Source organism: Zonotrichia albicollis, chromosome 6 (assembly GCF_047830755.1).
Source record: "Zonotrichia albicollis isolate bZonAlb1 chromosome 6, bZonAlb1.hap1, whole genome shotgun sequence".
NCBI classification, from domain to species: Eukaryota; Metazoa; Chordata; class Aves; order Passeriformes; family Passerellidae; genus Zonotrichia; species Zonotrichia albicollis.
The window spans coordinates 34,705,360-34,728,923 of NC_133824.1; the positions used below are offsets into that span (position 1 = coordinate 34,705,360).

A 23,564-nucleotide genomic window follows, 5' to 3' on the forward strand; every position below is an offset into this window, starting at 1 on the left:
TTGAAGTTCAGCCACTAGCATGGAAAAATATCTTGAAGGGCAATTTGACTGCATTATAATGAGGGCTGAGAAAAAAAAATAAAGCTTTCTGCCTCCACAGTGAGTCACTAAGTTTACAGGAAAAGTTTTACATGAGAGAAAAAAAGACTGCTCTTAATGCACAGAATATTGCTATGTAGATCAACTACAATTTCCTTTGCTCCCCAGCCTGCTCAAACTGAAGAGAGTGACAAACCTCTCTGCATTTGTAAACTCCATCTGAGACTGAAATTCCTCTGAAGGAATTTCTTAAAATAGTGGGGACTGCCTTAAATTTTGCCCATTTTGATTTTCACAGGTGCAGGAGTACTTATGTTGATGTAATCTGGAGTTCTGTTTTCCTTTCACACTTAAGGGAAGGGAAAACTGTGTTTTGGCTCCTGGTTTTTGTGTTTTTTTTTTTTTTTTTTTTTTTTTTTTTTTTTTTTTTTAAAGTAGGACACTTGTGTGACCATGCTTGTGGCAGCAGCTAGCAAAGATCTGATTACAGCTATTTGGTATCCAGACTAATGAATCAAACAAATGCATTCCTATCTGGAAACTACAACATCAATTGCCTTAGAAATCCTACTATTCTTGGTGATTCAGAATCAGCAGTCGATCAACAGAGAGATGAATAAAGTGCTGTTCATCCCTTTTGTTTCTTTTTTAGGCTACTTGGGAAATGAATTCTTAAAAATGCCATAAGGACAATCTGCCTTCCAGATTTGTCACCCTTCTCAAGATAGAAATTTCAGTATTAACAATACGTCCAAAGCAGAGTCAAGAAGAAAACCATAGGGAAAATGTACTACTTGTACTTTCACTGTTATGTTTTCTACCTAAAACCTAAATATGGAATAAATAAGAAATTAATTCTCTGCTCATTCTAGGAAGACAGAGAAATTGTGACCTGAAATGTGCCTTAAAAATTATTACAATTGTTATGTCTAAGCACCCAAGATTTAATGAAATAAAAATACTGGGCCCACCAACACCCAGCTTTTCAGAGGACTTGTGTGTGTCTATATAGGAATGAAAGGGCACAGTCTAGAACACTCCTTTCACAGATTTCTCAAAAAAAGGCTGTTGAAAGGTGTACAAGCTTACTAGATCTATTCTGCTCCATCATCTCCCAGGACAGAGAGGTGAATCTTTCACACATATTTGTAGAAATAAGCGTAGCAGAGTCGACTAGATCTTGGAGTATTAATTTTGATCTAAAGGCATAAAGATGTCTTACAGTAAGCAATAGCATAGTCTGGCACTCTTCAGCATCCCTTTCCAGCTCCATTTAGTTTAATAGGTCCTGCTGATCAAATTATTTCCATAGCGATAGAGAGAGAGAAAGATGAGGAAATGCCATGAGATGACTGAATCTGATCCCACATGAAGACAGACCAATGTGGTAAGCACACAAATGGAGCTTTAGTAATTTCTGATGGCTCAAGGCTGGGAGTGGACCTCACTTAACCATGCTGAAGATAGCAAGACCAAAGTTCTGTGTGCTGTCCCATTCATTTATACAGCACCAGAATAGAAATCCATTGGTATTACAATGCAACACCTGTTCAGGGGACCCAAACATTTGACATCTAATTCTGCAAGAATTTTAGAGGGCAAGAGCATGCACTAGTACTTAATGCACAAGTAGGATAAAGAGCTCCACAGTGGTTTCAGCTTTTTGCATTCTCTGACCTTAGACAAATCATTTTAGCTTTCTCTGTTGATACTCAGCTTTTCACAGGTGCAGTAAGAAACTTGTGAGAGTACAGCTACACTCAAGGGTACAGCATTTTACTCATGAAGAAAAGATTCAAAGCCTCCTTTCAGAGATGGATAATAAAGTAAATTTCTGACAGTAAATCAAGCAAAATCCCTTGAAAATACAGTTTGATAGGAATTTACATCTTGCTTGATGATTCATTTGAGAGATGAAAGCTTTTTTTATTATAGGAAAAAATGAACTTAAAAACAAAACGACTGAAAAATAAACTCTAAAAGCCTCAGTTCACGCTTTCCTCTTCTTGAGCTCCAGAAAATAAATATTCTGAACACTCGTTTTATCAGGGCCTCTTAAATGGAATAATTTAAGGGAAAAACAAACAGCAATTGTATGATTGTAAAAAGAAATTAGCATTTTGCTCAAAAGGAATAGCAATTAGCAATGATGACATTGTGATTTATACTAATTGAGATTAAGTCAGACAAAATGGCAACATTAGTAATCATTTGAAGTACTGTATTACTCATTATACTGTGCTTTGTAAACATCTCTCTTGAAATTAAAAAGTAATTAGTAGCATTTTAGTAATTTAATTCACTGTAATTAGGATTTAAGGGAATCTACAGCACTGCTGCTAGAAGCCCTTAAGGTTTTGAATTGAAGGAATGGTGGGGTTTCTTCAATCAGCTTTTATGGTGGCTCATTTTCTGTGGTCCACTGAGGGAAATATTATTTGAAGCAGCATGAAGGTATTCATCAGAGATGGCTCGGAATGGACATATTTATCAATCTTAATCCAGTGCTGTGAACTCGCTGGCTTGGAGAGGTGTTAGTAAGGTTACAGGGCCACATCAAGATCTTGATTTAAAGTCAGTCTTGACAATGGCAGTGTTACCTTCAAGGGAGCCTAACTATGTCCAGTGCAAAACAAGTTGTCATCTTGTGACATGACACATGACATGAAATTTTCCTCCTTATATAGGATCCAGTAAAAGGAACCACTTGGGCCATATATCTACCTAGTGCTTTAAACAAGCAAGCATTCATCTCTGAAGGTAAGGTGTGTCTGCAGAATTATCCTTCTAAATGATTAAAGGATACTTTTGTAGAAAATGCAGCTTATTTGACACCTTCTAGTGTGGGTAATCAGCTGGCTCAAGGAAGGTGTGAAGTCCTTATCCTTACCTAGGGTATCCTGCGAACCTTTATAAGACTTCCCATAGGAATTGCTTAAAGACAGTATATTAAGGGGCTGAGAAAATAAATTGTGTAATTCTAACATACAAAATCAGCCTCATCTGTACACAAAGAAAATGGGATAACACAGAAAGACTGGTTACCAACAATGGCTGCAACACTATAGGAATGCTGCTTGAGGAATCCAAAGCAGGAGCTTGAAACTCCAGAGCTGCACATCCAGTTCAGACCTTTAGGTTTAAGGAGACAAATGTTTTGTTTTTCTCACTCTCTCCTGATGGGGCTATTTCAGTGGTGCTAAATAATTTAGCCCTTACTGGGATACAAAACTGACTCATTCCTCTGAGTCATACACAAGAGGGAATGCGAGTTCAGGAATTGAAAACAGATTTTAACAGGTCTCATTATTGTGACTGAATACCTGAACAACCAAGAAGTTGTTTAACAGGATTGGCCTTCTTTCTGCCCCACTAAATATTATATAAGAAGCTCTAAATCAGTTTTTCTTAAAATAACCAAATATGTAATCTGAGCCAAAACTGTAACCAAATATACTAAAAGCATACTGTCATCTCAATGCATATTAAATTGTACTATGAAAATTAAAACTGCTTATGGGATTGTGAAAAGACAAAAGTACTGAAAATCTAGTTCTGACACTCCTCACAGGAGTGTTCAAAGTGGCTCAAAAATTAAGATTCGGTTTCTCTGTATTTATTATAAAATAATCACAATAAGGAAACCGCAGTGGTTATTGTTTTCTGGCTTTAAATTAAAAAATGAAAATATTCCCTGAGAACTAGTCTGAAGTATACTTACCATGCTTATAGTTATACCTATATTTACTTAATGAAGCACTGTAATTTCTTATAAATATACCAAAAAAAGCCCATAATAGTAAATGTCTCTGACACATGTAAAAGACAAATTATCCCCCCTAAAAAAGCATTTATTTTTCTCACAGATGGGTTGCAGTAAAAGAACAGCAAAACAGCACAAGACAGAGTGGAGGAAGAAGGTGAGTGCCTGTCAAGCTGAATGCGCTTATTTTAACGTGGCTTCAAAATGTAAAAAGTGGATTTTATCAGAAGACTCTTACATTTGAAGAGTATTGGCAACCAAAGTATTGGCAAGCCCAGAAAACAATTTATTTTAAGAACTCATATTCATTTTTTCTTTACCAACTAGGTTGTTTTAATTTTCAAAAAGTCATCTGCAAGAGTTACTACTAGTGATCTACTTTTCACTACCCTCTTATAGGCTTTAGTTCATGTCCTTTCATCACATCTTTCTGGATTGGTTCCATCTCTCAGACTCCACACCCCCTTTATGCAATCCTTGCCTCATTTCCCTTCTTAGACATTTCTTCAATGTATCTTTAGGCAGGGGACAGAACGGAAAGAAAAGGGTCTAATCTGTGGAGCTCCCACTGCCATTACAACCTTGTGCTGATCTCATTTTAGATGTGAGCCCTTTTGACACTTATTATCTCTTTACTGTTTATTTGCAGCATTTTATTTTTTTAAATCTACTTAATCCTGTAGTTTGATTCCACAGTTTGAAATCTGCTCTTGGATATCTTGTCATTAATTTAACACATAATTTTGGCAGAATCAGGTTCTTAAATAATAGTTGGTCCAACATTTTAGTTATACCACAAGGAAAGTGAAGGAAGAATCAGTGACAAGTGAAGGAAGAAACTCTGATATCTATTTTTCTGCCTGAATTGTGTCTGATCCCTGCAGAAGCCATATGACCTGGCACATGTTAACAATAGGTTTCCCTGCCATCTTCTGAGATTATTTTGGCTATAAGGCATGAGAGAATGTCCCTCCATCAAGGGATGTTCTTCCATTTATTGCAGATGCCTACCTGATCTTCCTGCTGTCACTGGAAGAGGGCTGAGAAGTTGATCTAGAGTGTTTTATACATGCCTGCAGGATTCTGTAGGAAGCAGGAAGACTGCATTGCAGCTCAGGGTACTGTAAATGAGCATATTTAAACAAGTTTCTGAACTAATTTACTGTTAGAGGCTCCTTATATCACTGCATTCTCCTGGAAAAAAGGACTATTAGGAATTTTTTAATCCCCACAGACAAGATACAGCTTGAGTGGGCTGACTGTATATCAAACTAACAGTTTTGTCCTGGTTTTAATAGTGTTGTATTACACCTAAAAATGGAGACTGATTTATGCACACCATCCACTCTATTTATTATTTTGACTTTTCTGTGCTATCAAATTAATTTTTGACCTACCTTGGATGCTTAATTTTTATCTTTTAGTTTTCTCTACTGTGTTCAGTTCCCATCCATCACCTAAACCTACTAAATGGAACACAAACTTTACAATTTGAAATCATGCTACCCCATCCACCATGTTTGTGTACTTTCAGAATCAAACAAAATTAGTCAATCTGTTTTCTCTGTGTAAAAGAACTGTTGATATTCCTGATTCTCCTGGAAGATTGTTGTTTCCAAAGAGTTACAAAATCTGTAGACTTTGCTCTTATGAACAGTAAACAGCAATCCCACACCACACAGTTGCAACCAGCTTTGGCAAGGCAATTCACTCAGTGACAGCTGAAATCTCTCTTTGTTAGTGTGAGCCTTGCCCATCTGGGAGAATGTGCAGATCTGTAGCTGGAGGGGTTTGTATAGAAACATAATGCCAGGAAGACAAAAGCTTTATGCTCCATCAGGGTCGTTCCACAGGATAAAGAATTTGGTAGTTAGCATATTGATAGTGCATTGGAATTAATGAAGGCTGCCATGCCACTTGAATTGACACCATTTGTTCCTGTAATCACTAGTGATTCTACTGTCCAGATTGCTCTACTACTTCCTCGAGCTCCATTAACAAACTTCCTTTCTTCTGCACAGGTGGTTTCTTTTCTCTTTTTCCTTCCTCTGCTAAAGACAATAATCATTGCCAACTTACCATCTAAATAATGACTATAGAGGAGGATGGGCCCCAGCTTTAACTGTCTTTAAATCAACTGTCTGTTTCCTCCACAAGAACAGCACTTTTATAATTGTCACAATGCCAATTAACCGAGGGTTCAACTCTCCTTTGGTGCTTATGCGTAAAAGTGCCAAACCCATTTCACAGCTGCCAAATATGCACAAACACACTAATAAATACTCCAGTCAATGATATTGCAATACTGGGAATTCACTTAAGAAGATGCAGATCAATGGCATAATATGAGGGTCTGGCAGTTTGGGAATCTCTCTTTAACAAGATGATGTTTCTGTTATTTTAAAAAAGAAATTAATAGCTGACAGATGTTGGTGGTTTTGTGAGGGATATTAATGTCCCCATTGCATACCACTACTTTTATACCTATTTCCTCTTCCTCAGGGAAGATCTTTATATTAAATGTCTCCTTTTAAGTAAGAGGAGCTGGATACATCTCCTAAGTCAGGAACATTTCTAGGTCAGCTTTGCTTTACTTCTGTCAAGGAAAGAATTGTGCCATCTGTATTTCATTCTGTACACTTGTCTCATTTGGTTTGACGTGAACAAGGCTCCCCTGACAACTACTGCTAGAAAGAGACTGGGTGGGATTCTTCCCATGTCACTTTCCAAGAGACACCCCAAAAAAGTTGACCCTATCTTGAAAAAGGAGCTTCTCTAAATGAGAAGGATATGTGTGACAGGTCTTAAAGCAAAAATAAGAGAGTGGGCTGGATTTGAGAAATACTCCATCCCAAGACCTAAACTACTATTCTAAGATTGCAGTTATTTCTTTAGAACAGATAACTTTACTTCCATTATACTAAACTTTTTTTTGTTGTTACTTTAAATTTATTATTAGTCTACTGAACACAGCATAATTACTCTGCAATTACAGTGTTAAAAATTGTAAACCAGGCAATTAACCTTATGACTACAGAAGTGTATTTTCACTACAAGGAGCAAAACATGTTAGTTCAGAATAATGACACTGCCATGTACTGAGTATGACACTCATGAGATGATGATGAATTCACTTCTGTAGTTAACCTCCCTGTTACATGAATTAGCTGCAATTACCAATATAAAATCATACATTATATAATTGCATTGTAGTCCAAGAAAAAGAATATCTCATATCAGGGACACACTCTTGCATCTTGATTTATCATGTGAAGACAAATAATCTCATTCTATAGCCAACAGAAAAATAATCCCCTTTATGGGAAAATTTTTAAGACCTTGCCACAGTTTTGAAGATTACATGTCTATGTTTATGTCTTGAAATTTCAATACAGACAAATAAGTGGACAATCTGGACTATTTCAATAGTAAGACTATCAGCCCATATCTCAGGGTGAAGGACAGGTAGCTTAGTCAAAGCTCTGCCTTGGTTTAGCTGCCTGACATGGAAACATCTCAGAAAAATGAATGAATTTTCTCTTCCATTCACAAAAATTCAAACCATAAAGAATGCATGTGTGTTGAAATTCCAGATGGATATTAGTACAAAAAAGTCAGCTACTGAACCCTGGCTAAACTATGTGCTTCGGGATATAACAATTTAATTATTTATGTATTAATTTCCTCTATTATTTTATGCCAACAAACAACATTGAAAAGCTGAAAGAATTTCTCCTGTGTCACAGAAATTAGATCTTGAATCTTACAGTTGGATATGAGCCCTCTTGTACAGTGTAAGGTTGAAGAAGTAACAGTACAAAATTGTCAAGATGTTCTGTAAGAAATCTGGCTTACTGTTGTTGAGTAACGTTCTGTTATTACCTATAAACTCTATGTGATTTTTAGCTTTAAAAAAATCTCTCTCCACTGCTAGAATAGAACTACCAATACTAATACACCACAGATGCAGCTGTTGACATTTCTCCCCCTGCTCACAAATCAAAATCTCATGTATTACAGAGCTAGGTCTGATTTGTTAGTCATAACGAGAAAAACAAACTGAAAACATGTAATTCTATTTTATCTCTCTAAGATCCCTCAGTAGTTTTATTTTCTCAATTCCTAGATTGAAGTATTCATGAAGTTACTACACGCTGTTGCACAGTTTCATCCTTCAAAATTAGCAGCTCTTTTTTAGTCATGATTAAACCCTATTTTATTCTTTTAAAATAAACACAACACCAAGTAATCTTAGCTGGTAGAACACAAACTATTTTCCAAAAGAACTGTCCTGTTTTTCTCTTGAGGAAACAGAGACACAGACTTGTGAAACAAATTTCCAAGATTTTCAGGAATGTTAGTTATATCAAGGAGGAGAAGTTCTATCTCTTGAGCTGAAGGGAAATGCTAGTTTTAGTGTTCTTTATAAAGGTATAATATAAAATACTCTGTTCAAAAGCAGGAACACATGTATACAATTTAGTCAAGTTAAAATATTTAAGAAAAATAAACCTTGCAAGTTCAGAATCCTCCCTTTCTATCCCACGGTCAATGATTGTAGCAACATGCAAAGACAGTTACTTATTTTGCATCAAGTACTCTGTGCTTTTGACAGTAAAATTTATTTCAAAGAGGTTCGATCCCTTAATAATCTAAGAACCTGAAGGAAATGAATGATTAATGTAGTTTCTTTTATTCACAGTTAAGATCAGAGCAGGAAGAATCTCTTGTTTCTCACAGACAACTCCTCAATCCTGTAATTAAACTTTTTCTACTAATCTGTACAATCACAACACAGGTCACTGAAAGCAACCTTTAACTGAGGTATTTAGTCCCTTCATGTTATAGGTATCCACCAGGTCTTTTAAAAAATGCAAATAAAAATATATTTTACAATAAATAACTGGTAATGGCAGAAAGCCAATGAGGATTAAGCACAGATAGTGGTACATTTGAAGAGGTAAATTTGAAAATATAAGTGTTGTCATGAGGAATATGTAGTTCCTGCAGATTCAAGTTAATAGGAAAAAAAAGGAGGAAATTTAGATGGGGAATTATGAAACAGATGGTAAAAGGGAAAAGTAGGTCACAAACTTTTAAGCTGCATAGGTGATTAAAATAATACTGTGGGAATTATGTCACAGGGAGCACAGCCCCAGAAACAAACTGCTAAGAAGTAGTAAGAAACTACTGCATTGGAGGATGAAGATTTAAAAGAATAAATGCAAAGAGGAAACCTTGCCAGAAGGAAATGTGTGGATTTCAGCTGAATGCAGTCAGAAAATTACTTTTTAAATCTATTTACCTCTTCTCCTGTTTTCCCAGGAATTAAAAAGCACTTCAGACAGTCCTCTGATGGACAACTCCTTAGAAGTCCAGTAGGAGGCGGAGAAAAAGAAAAGAAGTCATTTTCATAAAGTGCCATGATAAAAAGATGTAGATTCTGAATAGAAGTTCTTCAAAGAATTAATTGAAACACTATCAAACAAGTAAATCAGAGGGAAAAAATTTCAAACTATTCATAAAGAAACTCTTTTCTTGAGAAAATATGACAACTGGAAAGCACCAGATCTTTTTGCAGTCTTCCCTTTAACGCTGGATAACTTTCTTAAGTCCAAAATGTAGTTGTTTGCAAGATGTTTTCTTCCAGCCAGTTAGAAGAGAGTCCCTTACCCCTCTCCCTGGAGTCCCACTTGTTCACTTTTACTTTGTCACCTTTGATTTATCACCTGCTAAAATGGAGGAAGAATGGAATGCAACTCTTGAGGCTTGAATCAATATATGCTTCATGCTGAGAGGCAATAGAGGAAAACTTTGGGGAACAAATGTCATTTTTGTTGGAATTGTTTGCATATTGCAAAACATCATTTGCATTGTGAAATGATGTTTTCTAAATGCATTTAAAACTGTAGTAAAATTTGTAAAACACAGCAAAACAGTTCTTAAAATCAAGGAGGTTTTACGGACTCTACAACATAGAAAAAAGGTATTGTGCAGGTATTTTTAGAAAACATTTTCTAGTGCTTTATTTGTATCTGTAGCTAACCTATGAGAACTATTGATGTATTTTTCGATGAAAGCTTTATAGGACTTACTGTGGTAAAAGAACAACAGAAGTACAAAGTCCAAAATCTCTCTTCACTGATTTTCCTCCCATCACTTGCATTGCTATGCATTTCTTACGTCAATATCTCCATGGACTCTCCGTTAGTAACAACATCAAGATTTAGTGTCCCTACCTTTACTATGCACTCTGCTCCAATTAAATCTTCTCCCATATTTATACTTCAAAAAGTAAAAGACAATATATCTTTAATCTTTTTTCTTCAATCACAGTTCCTTCATGTAATTCCATCTACAGAGTTCCCATGTTTCCCTAGGCTTTCCCTCACCTTTTACACTTTGAAAACACTTTTTGAAATCTATCACCTTCAATCATGTTGCAATCAGACCGGGGAATGGTTTCAGTTTGTCTGTCAGCTACATGGACTGTTTTTTAGTTAATTTTCTTTTCCAACCGATTCTTTACATACAAAATGAAATAAAGCCATTCCAGTTTTGTCCTCTTTCTTCTCTTTTTCTGGTGGTTACCTCCTGTGCAATTATTTCCAGATCAAAGAATTTCAGAAGAGTGGTCTCTATATCTTTGCCAGTAGTTCTGGGCATACTAGAAGTGCTTATAAATTAATAAAAAGGAAATAGAATTCCAATCTTCTTATGAAACTGAGAATATATATGTTTTAATCCCTTCTCCAGAGAGATAGGAAGAAGCTAGGATTGAACTAAGCATCATTAAAGTCTCAGGGGATTTATTTGCCAGAATGTATCCATGTTTGGGTGCATATATACACATATGGATGACTCCCATACTTTTCTACACAGATATGGCTTTTGAAGCAGAATAGAAATCCATATGGTAGTGGCTAAAGCACAAGAGAGTTCACAGACAAATTGCTATCCAAATTCCTGATGGAGGGGAAGTACTATGATGAACATGCACAGAAGAACTCAAGAGGAGCTACAGTAACAGTTTGTATTAGCTTTTCTGTGTGATATCTTATGGCATTTGACAGGAACAGAGAGATCAAGACATTCCAAGGTTAGAGGACTAATTGAAGCAGGGAACAAAATCAAGTTGCAAAGTGCCTTTTTAGCCCTTAAACTTTATTTCTAATTTTGAATAGAAAAGCTTCTTAGTGGGCTGAATATTGTCTCTGTCAGAAAATCTGTAATACTTGCACTCTCATCCACTGCATGGATGAAAAAAATGAAAGAAAAAAGGAAAGTCTTTACATACAAGCAGCATAAAGCACAAGCATTTTAAATTCTAGAATAGAACTTACAAAGAATTTTAACAAAAGAAGCTATAAAAGGTACTATCTCTATTATTCAAGAGCTCTATACTAAGAAAGTTCCTTAGCATTGACTTTTAAAAAGAAAGACTTTTCTTTTGAAGTGCTCAGATGGCCATCCTAAAGCTCAAGATGTTACAGGAGATATTTTCATCTGCTAATATATTTCAAAGGCCATGCCACAAAATTAGTTCCCAATCAACTGAATGTACTGTCTGCTGCAGACCAGAGGATCATTTTAAAGCCTACAATAAACTAACAGCAGAAATCTAATCTTAAATCATAACTTGCTTTGAGTGGTTAATGGGCAACTGATCCTTTAAGATTCTTGAAATTAAAATAATGTTTTTCAGTAGTATTTACTTTTCAATCCAAACCCCAAGAATGTGCTCAAATTTCAGTTCTATATGTTCAGATATGAAAAAAAACCTGTCACTCCTTTCAAGAAATAATGTTAAAAATGTACTTTACCTAATGAATTTACCTCTTTGAGATTTAACATATATGAAAAACATATATGAAAAGACTCAAAACCATAGAACCATAGAATGGCTTGGGTTAGAAGGGATCTTAAATATCATGCAGTTATAACTGCCCTGCCAGGGACACCTTTCACTAGACTAGGTTTCTCAGAGCTGTGTTCAGCCTGGGCTTGAACACTCACAGTGGTGGGGTGTCCACAACTCTGGGCAGCCTGTCCCAGTGCCTCACCTTCCTCACAGTAAGGGATTTCTCCCTAATATCTAATTTAAACCTACCCTCTTTCAGTTTGAAACCGTTCCCCCTGGTCCTGCACTCCATGCCCTTGTAGATTGTACCTCTCCATCTTTCTTGTAGGCTCCCTTCAGGTACTGGAATGCCACAGTTTTGATAGTTTCAACTACTTCTCATCTTCCATATACACATAATAGACCAATTTTTTATGCATTACTTTTATTCTGTGACTTAATCCATTAAAATCTACCAGGATCTCCAAAACTCCTTCTACTGAAATTTTATCATTCTGAGCTTGATTCATTGTGTTGAAAGTACCTAGTCTTCCCAGTCCTTAAGTCAAAATACCTTAAATTCATTGATTTATTCTTGCTTCATTCATATGTTTCTGGCTAAACAAAGTATGTCTCCAGCTAAGGTGAGATATTGCTGACAACAATTAGTAATATGTGACCAGGTTGATTTACATATCCTCTTATCTTTCAAGATATAAGAAAAAAATCCAATTCCTTTGACACTGCTAATAATACATAAATACTTGAGCATTTTTTCTAACTTGGACATAAAGTCTGTATTGAGTAATAATCTGATCTGCACTTACAAACCTTAATTTTCTTTCTCATCCAAAGGCCCCAGAGAATACTAGAATAAAAATATTCTTCATTGTCAGATAAATCTATACAGATTATTTATTCAGAATGACAAAACTATTCTGCTGAGCCAATTCTGGGTGACTTTTTCCTCATTTATTTATCTTAATTGTGATGCTTTACTTCAGTGACTGGATTTTGAAAAATTATTTTTAGAGATTTCATTGTATCTGACACACATGATTTGAAGTTTAAATTAGGTTAAATATCTTTCCAACAGAGGCTTTCAAATGGCAGTTCCAGTATACACCCATATATCCTTTGTCCTCTTGCTCAAAATGGAAAAAAGCATGCTATCTTTTTAATTTTCAGGATAATATCTGTAATTTTAATATTCTACAAAAAGTAGGAAAATTGAAAGAAATAATATCTTTATTATTTTCTGGGGAAAAAAAAAGAGTTTTGAGTCACACTCTTGAAAATTAAAAATCTTTTTTTGTCCCACAGCCTTTTGAATTTTATAGTGCTTTCATTGTGAATTTTTTTTTTTTTTTTTACAAAAGCAGGTAATTTTCAATCAGTTGAAAAAACAGATTTCACTATTGAAACAAATCCTTTCACAGAAATTTTTCAGTGTATATAAAACCAGGATATTCTCCAGGCCTTTTACCCCACACTTGACAGGTGCACTGAGTTTATAAAAATAATTCTGAGGAAAATAGAACAATGGCATTAATATTCAATATCTTTCTTTTTTAACTACAGTTATAGACCCAGGAGCTGCTGCATCAATCTCTAAACTCAGGCAATTAAATTTTTTCTGTAAACAACCTCTTCAGTGATAGTCTGCCTCTGTTGGGGAGATTTCCACAGGACCAAAAAGGCCAGAACACACCTAAACAAACACAAATAATTGCAACCCATATTTTAAAAATGTAAAAAAACCCCTTCAGAGCTCCTTTCAGTAAATTTGAGCTTGTCACTTATGACTGCTCTAACGATACATTCTAAAGACAATAATCTCAAAATATTGTTATTGGTCAGGGCAAACCTCCAATTCTACCTTTCCTTTCCCTTCATTTCTTGGCATTTATGTTCTTTTCAGTGCCTTTACTAAATATTAACATGAGAATTGAATGTGTTAATTCATCACAGTGAATAAAATCATTGTTTATACCGATCATGTTTTTTGCTTCTCCATGTGGTATTTAGGGACACGAAATATAGTCCTCAAATAAAATTGATTTATTTCTGAAAATCATAGTATAAAATCCAAAATTAATTTTAATTTTAATCTGGATTAAATATATCACTGAAATTCAATGTGAGGTTATTAAAAGTTTTGATCATAATTTTGACAACTACTGGGGAAGAAAACATTCAAGTCAGGCTGATGTTTTTAACATTGACTCTGATACATTTTTAACTCAATTGAAGAAAGGGATGAAAAATGCTTAGATACATTCTGGAATTGAATCAAAATATGCTCTTCCAAAAAAATCGAAGACACTTTTAGAAAGCTGTCTAAAAATATTTTAGAAGATAAAACACAAATGAAGGAATAATCAGTCTCAGCTAGGCCATAGATAAATGAACCAGGTTTGCATCCTTTAGTCTACATCTATTATTGTTCTTGTGACCTGCTTCAGGGAATAATTGCTGAATTATTGGTCTGGTTAACCAGGAGCAGTGTGCATCCTCCCCACTCGTGTCTAGCCCTTTCTAAAACCAGTTTGCTATATCTACACTGCATAGCACTTGGAGCATCGCCTGCTGGGAACATATTCCACAATCTCTGCGCCTACTTAATGCAAGTACCCTTCAGCACGGCACACTGACCATCTGTCTGCCCTCATGTGCCACATTTCTGCACCAGAAAAATTTGGAAACAGCCATAAGAAGCCAAACTCTTTTCAGAGCTCCTGGAGAAAACAGGCTGCATCTGCAGCTGCCACTGCTGCATTCCCAGTGTGATGCATTCCCTGTCAAGTCTGCCACTGCAGATGCTTGTGGACCCATAACCAAGGTCAGTCTTGGGATAAGATATCAATGATCAAAAAAATACCTTTGAGGAAGAAGTGAAGAATGGACTTCTTGGTTACGTGTGGAGACTCACAAAGTTGCACTGTGGCTCAAGGGGCCCAAACTTGGACACAGGCCTGGTCTTCTCAATTGTGGAGTAGAAGGACCTCTTCTCTGGACTTGGTATTCCTTTCTGCCAGGGTGCACTGCTGGCTCATGTAGAGTTTGCTGCCTGCTGGACACTTGTGTCCTTTTCTTCAGAGCTGTCTTGAACAGACAGTTCCCAAATGCTCAGGTGTGCCGGGTTGTTTTTCACTGAGTGTTGCACTGCCTGCCTCCCTCACACACCTGTTGCGCCCAGACACCGCTCCCACACAGTGCCAGCGGCGGGCAGCAGCAGCAGCTCTCCTTCTGGGCCCATCGCCTCCCCTTCCTGAGGGGCTGCAGCCCGTGGGCAGCGTGAAGGAGCCTCACGAGGGAAACTCCAGCAGTACTGAGGAGCGCTGACTCCAGTAATGGATATGTGAATCCCTTGGGAGCCAGTCTCATACCAGGTGGAGAATGAGGTGAGAGAGGGCCAAGGAAGTCAGGGGGCTGTGAGGGGCAGCTGGCTGCGGCTTCCGGCCCTCACAGGCCTGGGGATCCGAGCTGCCTGTGGGCTGCCCATCTGGGACTGCTTCCAGCCACCCTGAGAGCCTGTACACCGCTGCTGTGACAGGCAGGAGCTCCTGACCTGCTGAGGAAACTGTGCAAGAGCAGCAGCACCACTCTTCATGGTGCATATGCTTGAGAATTCTGAGACAGAGCAGGGGTGAGTGTTTGTCACTCCTTGCAATGACATTTTGACAAATCATTTATTTGCTTCACTTAGAAATTATAATTATTCTGTTGTTGGATCTGACCAGTTTGAATTTTATACATCCAGTCCAGCAGAGAATTTATTTTTTCAGTAGAAATGTCTATGCACTCACTGGTCTTTCTTGTGTATGTTTATTGTTAAGCATCCTACACAGGCAGGGACAGCAGCTATTTTAATTTGGTTGGGTATTTGTAGATTGGTTTGGGTTTTTTTGGATACTGCATACTTTCATTTTGCTGGCAGAATTCCAATCCCAATTAGGTTCTCACCTCTGGTGATACTTGCTTGAATGTTCAATTATCACCACCTCAGGAACAAAGTGAAAGGAGTGTTGAAGTGACCTTAGTCAGAGGATTTGTCAGCAGCTGAAAGGGACACATGTTCTCTCAGGTCTTGGTCACTAATAGTGTCAAGGGCTAAAAATCTTTATGAGATAACTATCTGATTTTAATATACAGATAGGTTTGGATACACCTTTGTCATTTAACCTTTCAAATTATGTTCTGCATTTTATTCTCTCACAGAATTTTCAAGGTAGTTTCTGTGACACTAATGATCAAACATTATAAGTGACAGCCTATCACAAGCTTTAATATATTCAGGGCACGTAGTATAGACAGTCACTTACTATGACATCATTCCCTTATTTTGAAGAACCTCATGTGGCTGTCATTTTAGAAGTAGATTTCTTCTATATTAGTAAATACAATTAGTTAGTTTATAAAATCTTGCCAGCAAGTAGGCTGGGGGTGCACAAGAATCTGGGTGGAGATACAGCCAGCATAGTTAACCACAGCTGACCAAAGGGTTATTCCTTATCCTATGATTCATGTCCAGCAATAAATCCAGGGAAAAGGAGAAAGTAAGAAAGAGACTTTTGGAGTTACTGCTTTTGTCTTCACCAGTAACCATTGCATTTGGATATAGCCCTGCTTTCTGTGGAAATGGTTAAATACCTGCTTGCTGATGAGATGCAGTGAATTAATCCCTTATTTTGTTTTGATTTTTTTGGTATCTTTTGCTTTGTCTATTACACTGTCTTGCCTCCTGGGCTTAACCCACAACAGAAGTTGTTTTAAAAGGAGTACAGCAGTTTAACGTCTCAGTAAACAGTGGAATCAATACAGGATTGGAACTGAGCATATTGAAGTAAGTTCTTCCTAAAAATGATCAGTAGGGAAATACTCAATATTAACATATAAATGGTCATTTTTATGTTTCAAAGCTAACAAGCAATAAAATGAACGTAACAGTTTAGCTGCCTTGCAGAAAATGCAGTAGGTTAGCAGCAGAATTCAAATTTTTTAGAAAATCTGTGTATTAAAGTAATACATCTACTATGCATTATGCTCTTCTTGAAAACAGATCAACATACTTGATATGTTTTGAACAATTATTCTTACTGTGAATCTGAATGAATACTGTGATTAGATTTCTCACCAATAACTCAAAAATGTGGTAGGTTATTTACATCTTAAAAATGGAGACCTTCATGTCAGTGCCTCTTCATCAGTTTAGTTAATCAATAAGATTGGACTTCATGGATATGCAGTTTGCCTGTGTTTACAGTATTAACTAAGAATTTTGTTCCATTTTTTTATAATGTCTCTGGCTAAAGACCCAGGTTATCTTCATTGGAATTCCTGCCAGGATTTCTTCATAAAATACTCCATAACAAGAAAATTTCAAAATTAAGTGTTCTTTGGGGACCTCATAGTCTCCAAGCCCTCGTTAAATTGCCATTTATACAATATGCTTCCTAACCACCAGGGTCACTTTGCTGTGAAGGTACATCACAAAGGGAAAGTAGTAAATCTCAGTGAATATTTCACAACCCTCTCTGGCAATTAAAGTTTTAAATGGCATCTTCTCTGCATAGCCAATAAAATGAGAATCAGAAGGCAATTGCAGGGTAGCCCAGATAAAATGAGCCCACTGCTGTCTCATAATATTTCACATTGAGAGAAAGAACACACACTAAACTGAAAGACAATATACATTGTTATGGCACCTCACTGTGCAGCAACAAAAACTTCTGCGGAGTTCTACTGACTCATAGGGCAAAATACTTACAGGAGATAATTTCAAATACACTGAATGTCGTCATCATCTAAGCATTTAGAGAATGAAAATCCATTTTCTTTCTCTCTGTTTGAGAAATTCAGTCTGTTGCCAAGGATCTGCTCTTTAACAGTGAAAGGCCTTCATTGAATTCAGTCTGGACAATTTCTTCAGTGCTTCCCTTTTCCATTAAACTGGGAACAGGATTATTTAGTATTTCCAGCCAATTTTAAAAGTTTTCAATCCACTGATCATGCTAACACTTTTTGCAGGAATATCATAAGTGAGTGGGGCTAGACTTGCAGAAGCTGGAGGGTTGAATGTATTTTGGAAAAGTACTTTTTCTGCTTGCACTTTGGATACTTAAAAATGTTGCAGAGTGCTGTGTCAATGCACATCTCTGTTTTAGTGCAAAAACAAGGAAGTCCAAAAATATACCCAAGAATTTTATATCTAGACTCTTCTCAAGTACTAGATAATTCTCCTATTGTCTGTGAAACCTAGAGATATTTTAAATTACATTTTGAAAAACAGGAAAACTAGGGAGGAAATTCTGGAAATGATTCAGTGAGGGTAAAAACCAAGACACTGTCACATATATGTGGGTAAATATATGAAAGATGCACATATATGAACTTTATTACACAAAAAAATTTACTGGTAAAGTCACAGATGAACCCTAAGCTGTTAGTGATGACCCTCCATTTGTTATTACTTATTCCAGGTATAATATTTAAAATTTTTGATATAGTGTCATTTATTAACTCCTGTCACTGAATGTTATCTTGCTACAACTGTAGCCCATATGAATTAGTAAAAACCAGTTATTTGCCAGGAGAGAACTTGAAGAAGTCAAGAAGTTCAAAATTTGCTTTTTACAGTAAAAATTAAGAAAAAATAAGTAAATAAGTAAGGCTGTCTCAGAATTACCTGCATGTGTCTTGACAGTCTTAGTGGAACTTAAAAACAAAGATCACTCATCTATAAACATAAAAGATGTTAAGAATTATTAAATATTCTGACAGGTTGTTTTCTTAGGTAGCTCACTTACAAATTTTGCATCTCCCAAAGTAAACTTGTATACTTAAACAAACCCATTAAATCATCAAAGCATGTTAATTTTAAAATGCTTGATTAAAATTTTGCTTTCATCAATTATTCTTTATAGCAATCTTGTGTTTCAGAGATTCTCAGGCTTCTTTAAAATTTCACTTAACTGTGTAATAAGGGGTCATATTTTGGCATGGAAAAAAAATCCCCAACACTATCAAGGTTAAGAAATAATCTATAAAGCTCCATAATTTTTAAATACAGATAATATTAAAGAATCTTGAGTCTTCCCATCTGTTACTGTTTGTAGGAAGCTCCATTATGGATGTGAAGAAAAGGAATAAGATGCTGTATTGTGTTGCTGAGCAGATAGAAGTTACTCAAGACTTGAATGCTGAAACAGTAAGTCCTATAGAAACTTACAGTTGGCAGAAACTTGTTGTGAGGTAGAAATGAAACACAACTTTCTCATATGACTTTAAAATAAATTGCATTCCAGTATTGCATGATTTTTGACACATTGGGGTTGTGGATGCCCCATGGCTAGACGTGTTTAAGGCCAGGCTGGATGAAACTCTGAGTAACCTGGTCTTGAGAAAGCTGTACATGGAAGGTGGCTGGAGCTAGGTGATCTTTAAAGTCCTTTTATACCCAGGTCATTCTATGATTTGGTGTTTCTATGATAAGTGCTCCTAGCAGTGATGATTTTGCCATATTTTTGAAAAGCAATCAAGCACTTACATTAAAAATCAAGAAACAATGTAATGAAGTTATGTTTTTCATTCAATCTTTACAATCTCAGGAACCTGTGTTTTTAAATCCTATGAGAAGCCATTTAAGATTCAGCATACTCTAGGCAGAAGAAAAGGAAGAAAAAATTCAGATAAAAGATATTCTAGTTTTTACAGTTGTGTCTCAAAGGATTAATGACACTTATTTATAAGTGTAATACAAATCTAGCTATCTTTGAAAACCAGAGATAACACAATAGACCCACTTGAACTTACTGTGTGTTTCAAACTGCAGTGCAAAGACAGGCTGCAGAGAATAGATGTGTGCTGTGTGGACAGGAGTGATAGAGGTGATAGAAGTGATAGAGGCTTAAGTGTAATGAAAAATGCTATTTCTCTGTAATCTTTTTCTTCATACAGCAAATCTTGCAGAGACGGCCAGAAAACACTGTTGCAAAGATCTTGAAATTAAGAAAAAATAGAAGTGCTCAAACTGGCAGGATATTTCATAGTAGAGATAATGAAGATTTTCTTTTAAAATTATGCTTAATACAGTGAAGTTTCACTCATCTGCATACCAAGTCCTGCAGACTCTGAACTGTCAACACTTGGTGAACTAAGACACACAAGGAACACAGGAGATGAATATCAATGCAGTAGTCAAATCAAAGTAGTTCTTTACTTGCAAAATTATTTCAAATGTTTTGACCTTTCATTATTGAACAACTTATTATGATTCTAGTTGAAAAAAAAGAATAAAAAGAAGAAAATTGGTAAAAATCAGAAAATTTAATTTTTTTTCATTTTAACCCCAAAAGAGTAGGGTTCAAAGGAATATGCAAACCAAGTGGCAGGCTGACATACATGCAGGGGCTATTCCTCAGCTGTGCTCCTTTGTGCTTTTCCTTTATGCCCTCTCTCTGACTGCATGGATGCTATGCAGCAAAGTAGAAGTTAATTAAAGGGTAATCAAATGTTTCTAGGGCAGCCCTTTCTCTTCCTCTTTCCAGCAGCCTGCTAGTGTGATGTATGAGAGGATAATAAATCTGCTAGAGAACAGCACTACTTGGAAAGAATGCAGCTGAGTTTGTTCTGGTGATGTTGCATTGACCTGTTATTGACACTTAGAGATTAACTTTCATATAAATAACCCCGGTTTATTCTTGTGCACTGGACTTTTACAATAACCTCTTCATGTGCTTTAATTCAGCAGGCTAAGTTCTTGGAGCTTAGGGAAAGATGTCAGAAAAGAGTTCCAGGAAATACTTTAGTTCTTCTTTAGCTTTGTATAGAATATGGCAAAAACTTTCTGGCAAAACTGACCTCCTCTTCAAAGGTGAAAACGCACAAACATTTATTGTGACACTATAGGGTCTTGTGGCTTTTGCAATATCCCAAGATTTACTAATTGATTTTAACAATTACACCAGGAAATAATTTTCAACTTTTTTCTTCTTTTTCCTCTTCCTTTTTCACCTCTTCACCTTTGAAAAGCAAGACCAGAAATTGCTCTACCTCTCCATTCCCCAGTGGCAGCTCCGACAATAAATTCACTTATCTAAATTTCATACCATCACGGTTATGACTGTGTTAAACACAGTGTCCAGTCTCACAGCCTGACACTTGGGAATCATAAATGTACCATCTCCAAGGAGAAAGAAAAGGCTATCATTGTCATTTAGTGTGACATTAAGTTGCTTCTGTGTATTAATGTTATCTTTTGGGAATACTCAAAAACAGTTGGAGAGAGAGGAAAGAATTTCTTTGCAAAATGGTTAATCATTACTGCTTATGCTTGCCTTTGAGAATTTGAACACATAATTTGGTAATTAGCAGATTTAATTGCTTTCTGACACCGAGGATTAAGTAGCCTGCCCTGCTCTCCACTCCCAGAGCCATTAGTGTTCCTGTTGCCAAGGTCAATTGAGTTCATTTTGGAACTATTTCTCATCTATTTCCCTCCTATGAAGTGGGGATTCCAGGATGCCTAAGAACAGAGCATGTATCAAGGCCCCATTTTCTCTCTAGTCTCTACAGCAGACAATTTCAAGATAATCATACCCACTTGCTTTACTCTGTAAGCTATTATTTATATTAAGATATCAACCAACAAAGTTTACAAAATTTTTAGTGCTCAATACTTTTTTTCTGACAGAGAGGCAATAATAATAATTACAGAAAGCATGACAGCATCACTTGATTATAGAATCAGGAAGAAGAATTCAGCTGCAGTGTTAAGTCCTATGACTTCATGCAGGTTGTTTAACTTTTCTTTAGTTTCTCAAGTCAGGTACAATTATTTTAACTTCTACTTACTCTATTATTTGTAACCATTTGCATGTTGGTTTCATCAGTCCTGAAGATGCTAGGAGCTGAAGGGAAAATGGGCCTTTGTATGCTTTTTGTGAATTTCTGTGGTTGACTTATTGAAACTAAATTCTTTATTGCAGTGATTATACTCACATGTATGCCCATGTGCCATTTCACATTACCTGACACACATACTGGAGTTTAATACTCACTAAATTCCTTAAAATAAATGAATGTCAATACAATGTCAAATTATACTATTATAAGGACCATTATCCATACCATGAAACATATGGAGATACTATCAAAACACAAAGCATTGAAATAAATGCTTTCCACTGAAACAAAGCAGCACAGATTTTTAAATTTAATTCCCCAGAAACCCAGTTTGAATTTGCACTAAGGAAAACTGGAAATGGTTTCTTATATCAGTGAATAATCTGAAGTGGCATGGCCAAAAGAAAAATCAAGGAAAATATTCTTTGATCACTGACAAAAAGGTAAAATTCGATCAATTAATTTTTTAAAAAAATTTTTTTCAAATATGAAGAAGTGATTGCACTCTAGGATTTTTAAGGAAGCTTGTGGATGATGAAAATTTAGATGGATTTGGAACACAAACAAATTAATAGAAGAAATATTCATCTTGAAGTTCTAAATACAAAATCTTTATCTCCAGCTGCTAAAGTCCTCAAATGATACACCCATGGTTTAAACTGTAGACAAAAACCTAGAGTTATATCCCAAAGAAGCACTTGATAGTTAATAGTGGAAGCTTTTACCTTTCACTTTAGACACTGTCAGACATATGGTCTGATTCAAGATATTCTTGTCTGTGAAATATGAAGACACATTCCTTCTCTACCCCAACCACCCACATACAATTTTCTCTAACTGGGGAGAATAAGAACATTGGAAGAAAAATATCATTCAGAGCTTTAGGAGACTCAGCTGATGCAAGAAGAAAAAAGTTTGTTTGTTCCAACACTTATTTCATACACTAACATGTTTAAGGATGTTGATTTTGTCAAGAAATGGATTATTTGATGCGATGCCTTTGATGTTAACAACCATTTTTGTTTTGATCTCAAAGTTCATAGCCCAAGAACTCAAACATCATTTCAATTTCTTACGTGCAATTTGGTTTATAATTCCTTCATTATTATTTGGATTACTGCTCTCATCCTATTGGCTTCTCCACCTTGAGCTAAAGTGACATTGCAGTACTATGGGAAATCAATGTGAAAAAAAATTCTGATGCTACCACAACAATATTGATTTAGGTACAAAGACTAAATATCAGATAATAGAATGGATAAACAGATTAAAAGTAAGAAAATATGTGTTTTTGGATGTCTAGTAAGTTTGTAAAAATAGGTGTAGTCTGTTGGGTAGAAAAAGGCTTGCTTGTAAAGTGCATGAAACCTGAATAAAGCTTTCTTCAGGCATAATTAGCAGTCACTTTGCATATGAACGTGGCTGCACACTTCAGGCTTGACCAAGATAACCAAAGGGATATTCCAGACCAAACAACATCATGCTCAGTATATAAAATTTGGAGAAAATGGAAAAAAGGAAGGACTGAGTATGGTGATTTTCTTGTCAAACATACTATGATTTCAATGAGGATTATTTGGGCAAGCTTTGGTGCATTTCCCTGCACTTCTTGTCATCACATTCACTTCTAGGGTTTTCTCTTAGTTTTTAAATTCTGCCTTTTATTTTTGGTAGCATTTAATTTCTTCTACGTCTTCTCCTCACCACTTATTTATATTTCTTTCCTGATTCCAGGATTTGAATCAGTAATTTTGGAAAGTTTTGGTCCTTTTCACTGTACCACATTTCATCTCAGTCCATTTGGCTGTAGGCACTCCATTTCCAAACTTCCCAGGTTTTTTCAATATATCCTTGGTTTTGATCATACCTGCTTTTCAGAGTGTTTGTTTGACTTTGTTCTCTGATTTCAAGATTTCATTCCCTTTCCTGAAAGGAAGAATTCCATCATTTATTTTAGGGTTTTGAGGGACACAGACTGAAAAAAGACAGCAATAAATGGTGGCTTAGTAGTATCTT

The 23,564-nt window shown here is 36.0% G+C and overlaps 1 long non-coding RNA gene across 2 annotated transcripts in view; it reads left to right on the top strand.

The window, feature by feature from the left end:
- The window catches only part of LOC113459559 (uncharacterized), a 216,679-nt gene that overhangs the window by 19,266 nt on the left and 173,849 nt on the right, over positions 1–23,564 (top strand). For both annotated transcript variants that reach the window (XR_012580842.1, XR_012580841.1), the window contains exons 2-4: positions 2,727–2,799; positions 3,906–3,959; positions 18,761–18,852. This is a non-coding gene — a long non-coding RNA (uncharacterized LOC113459559). The remainder of the gene's footprint in view (positions 1–2,726; positions 2,800–3,905; positions 3,960–18,760; positions 18,853–23,564) is intronic.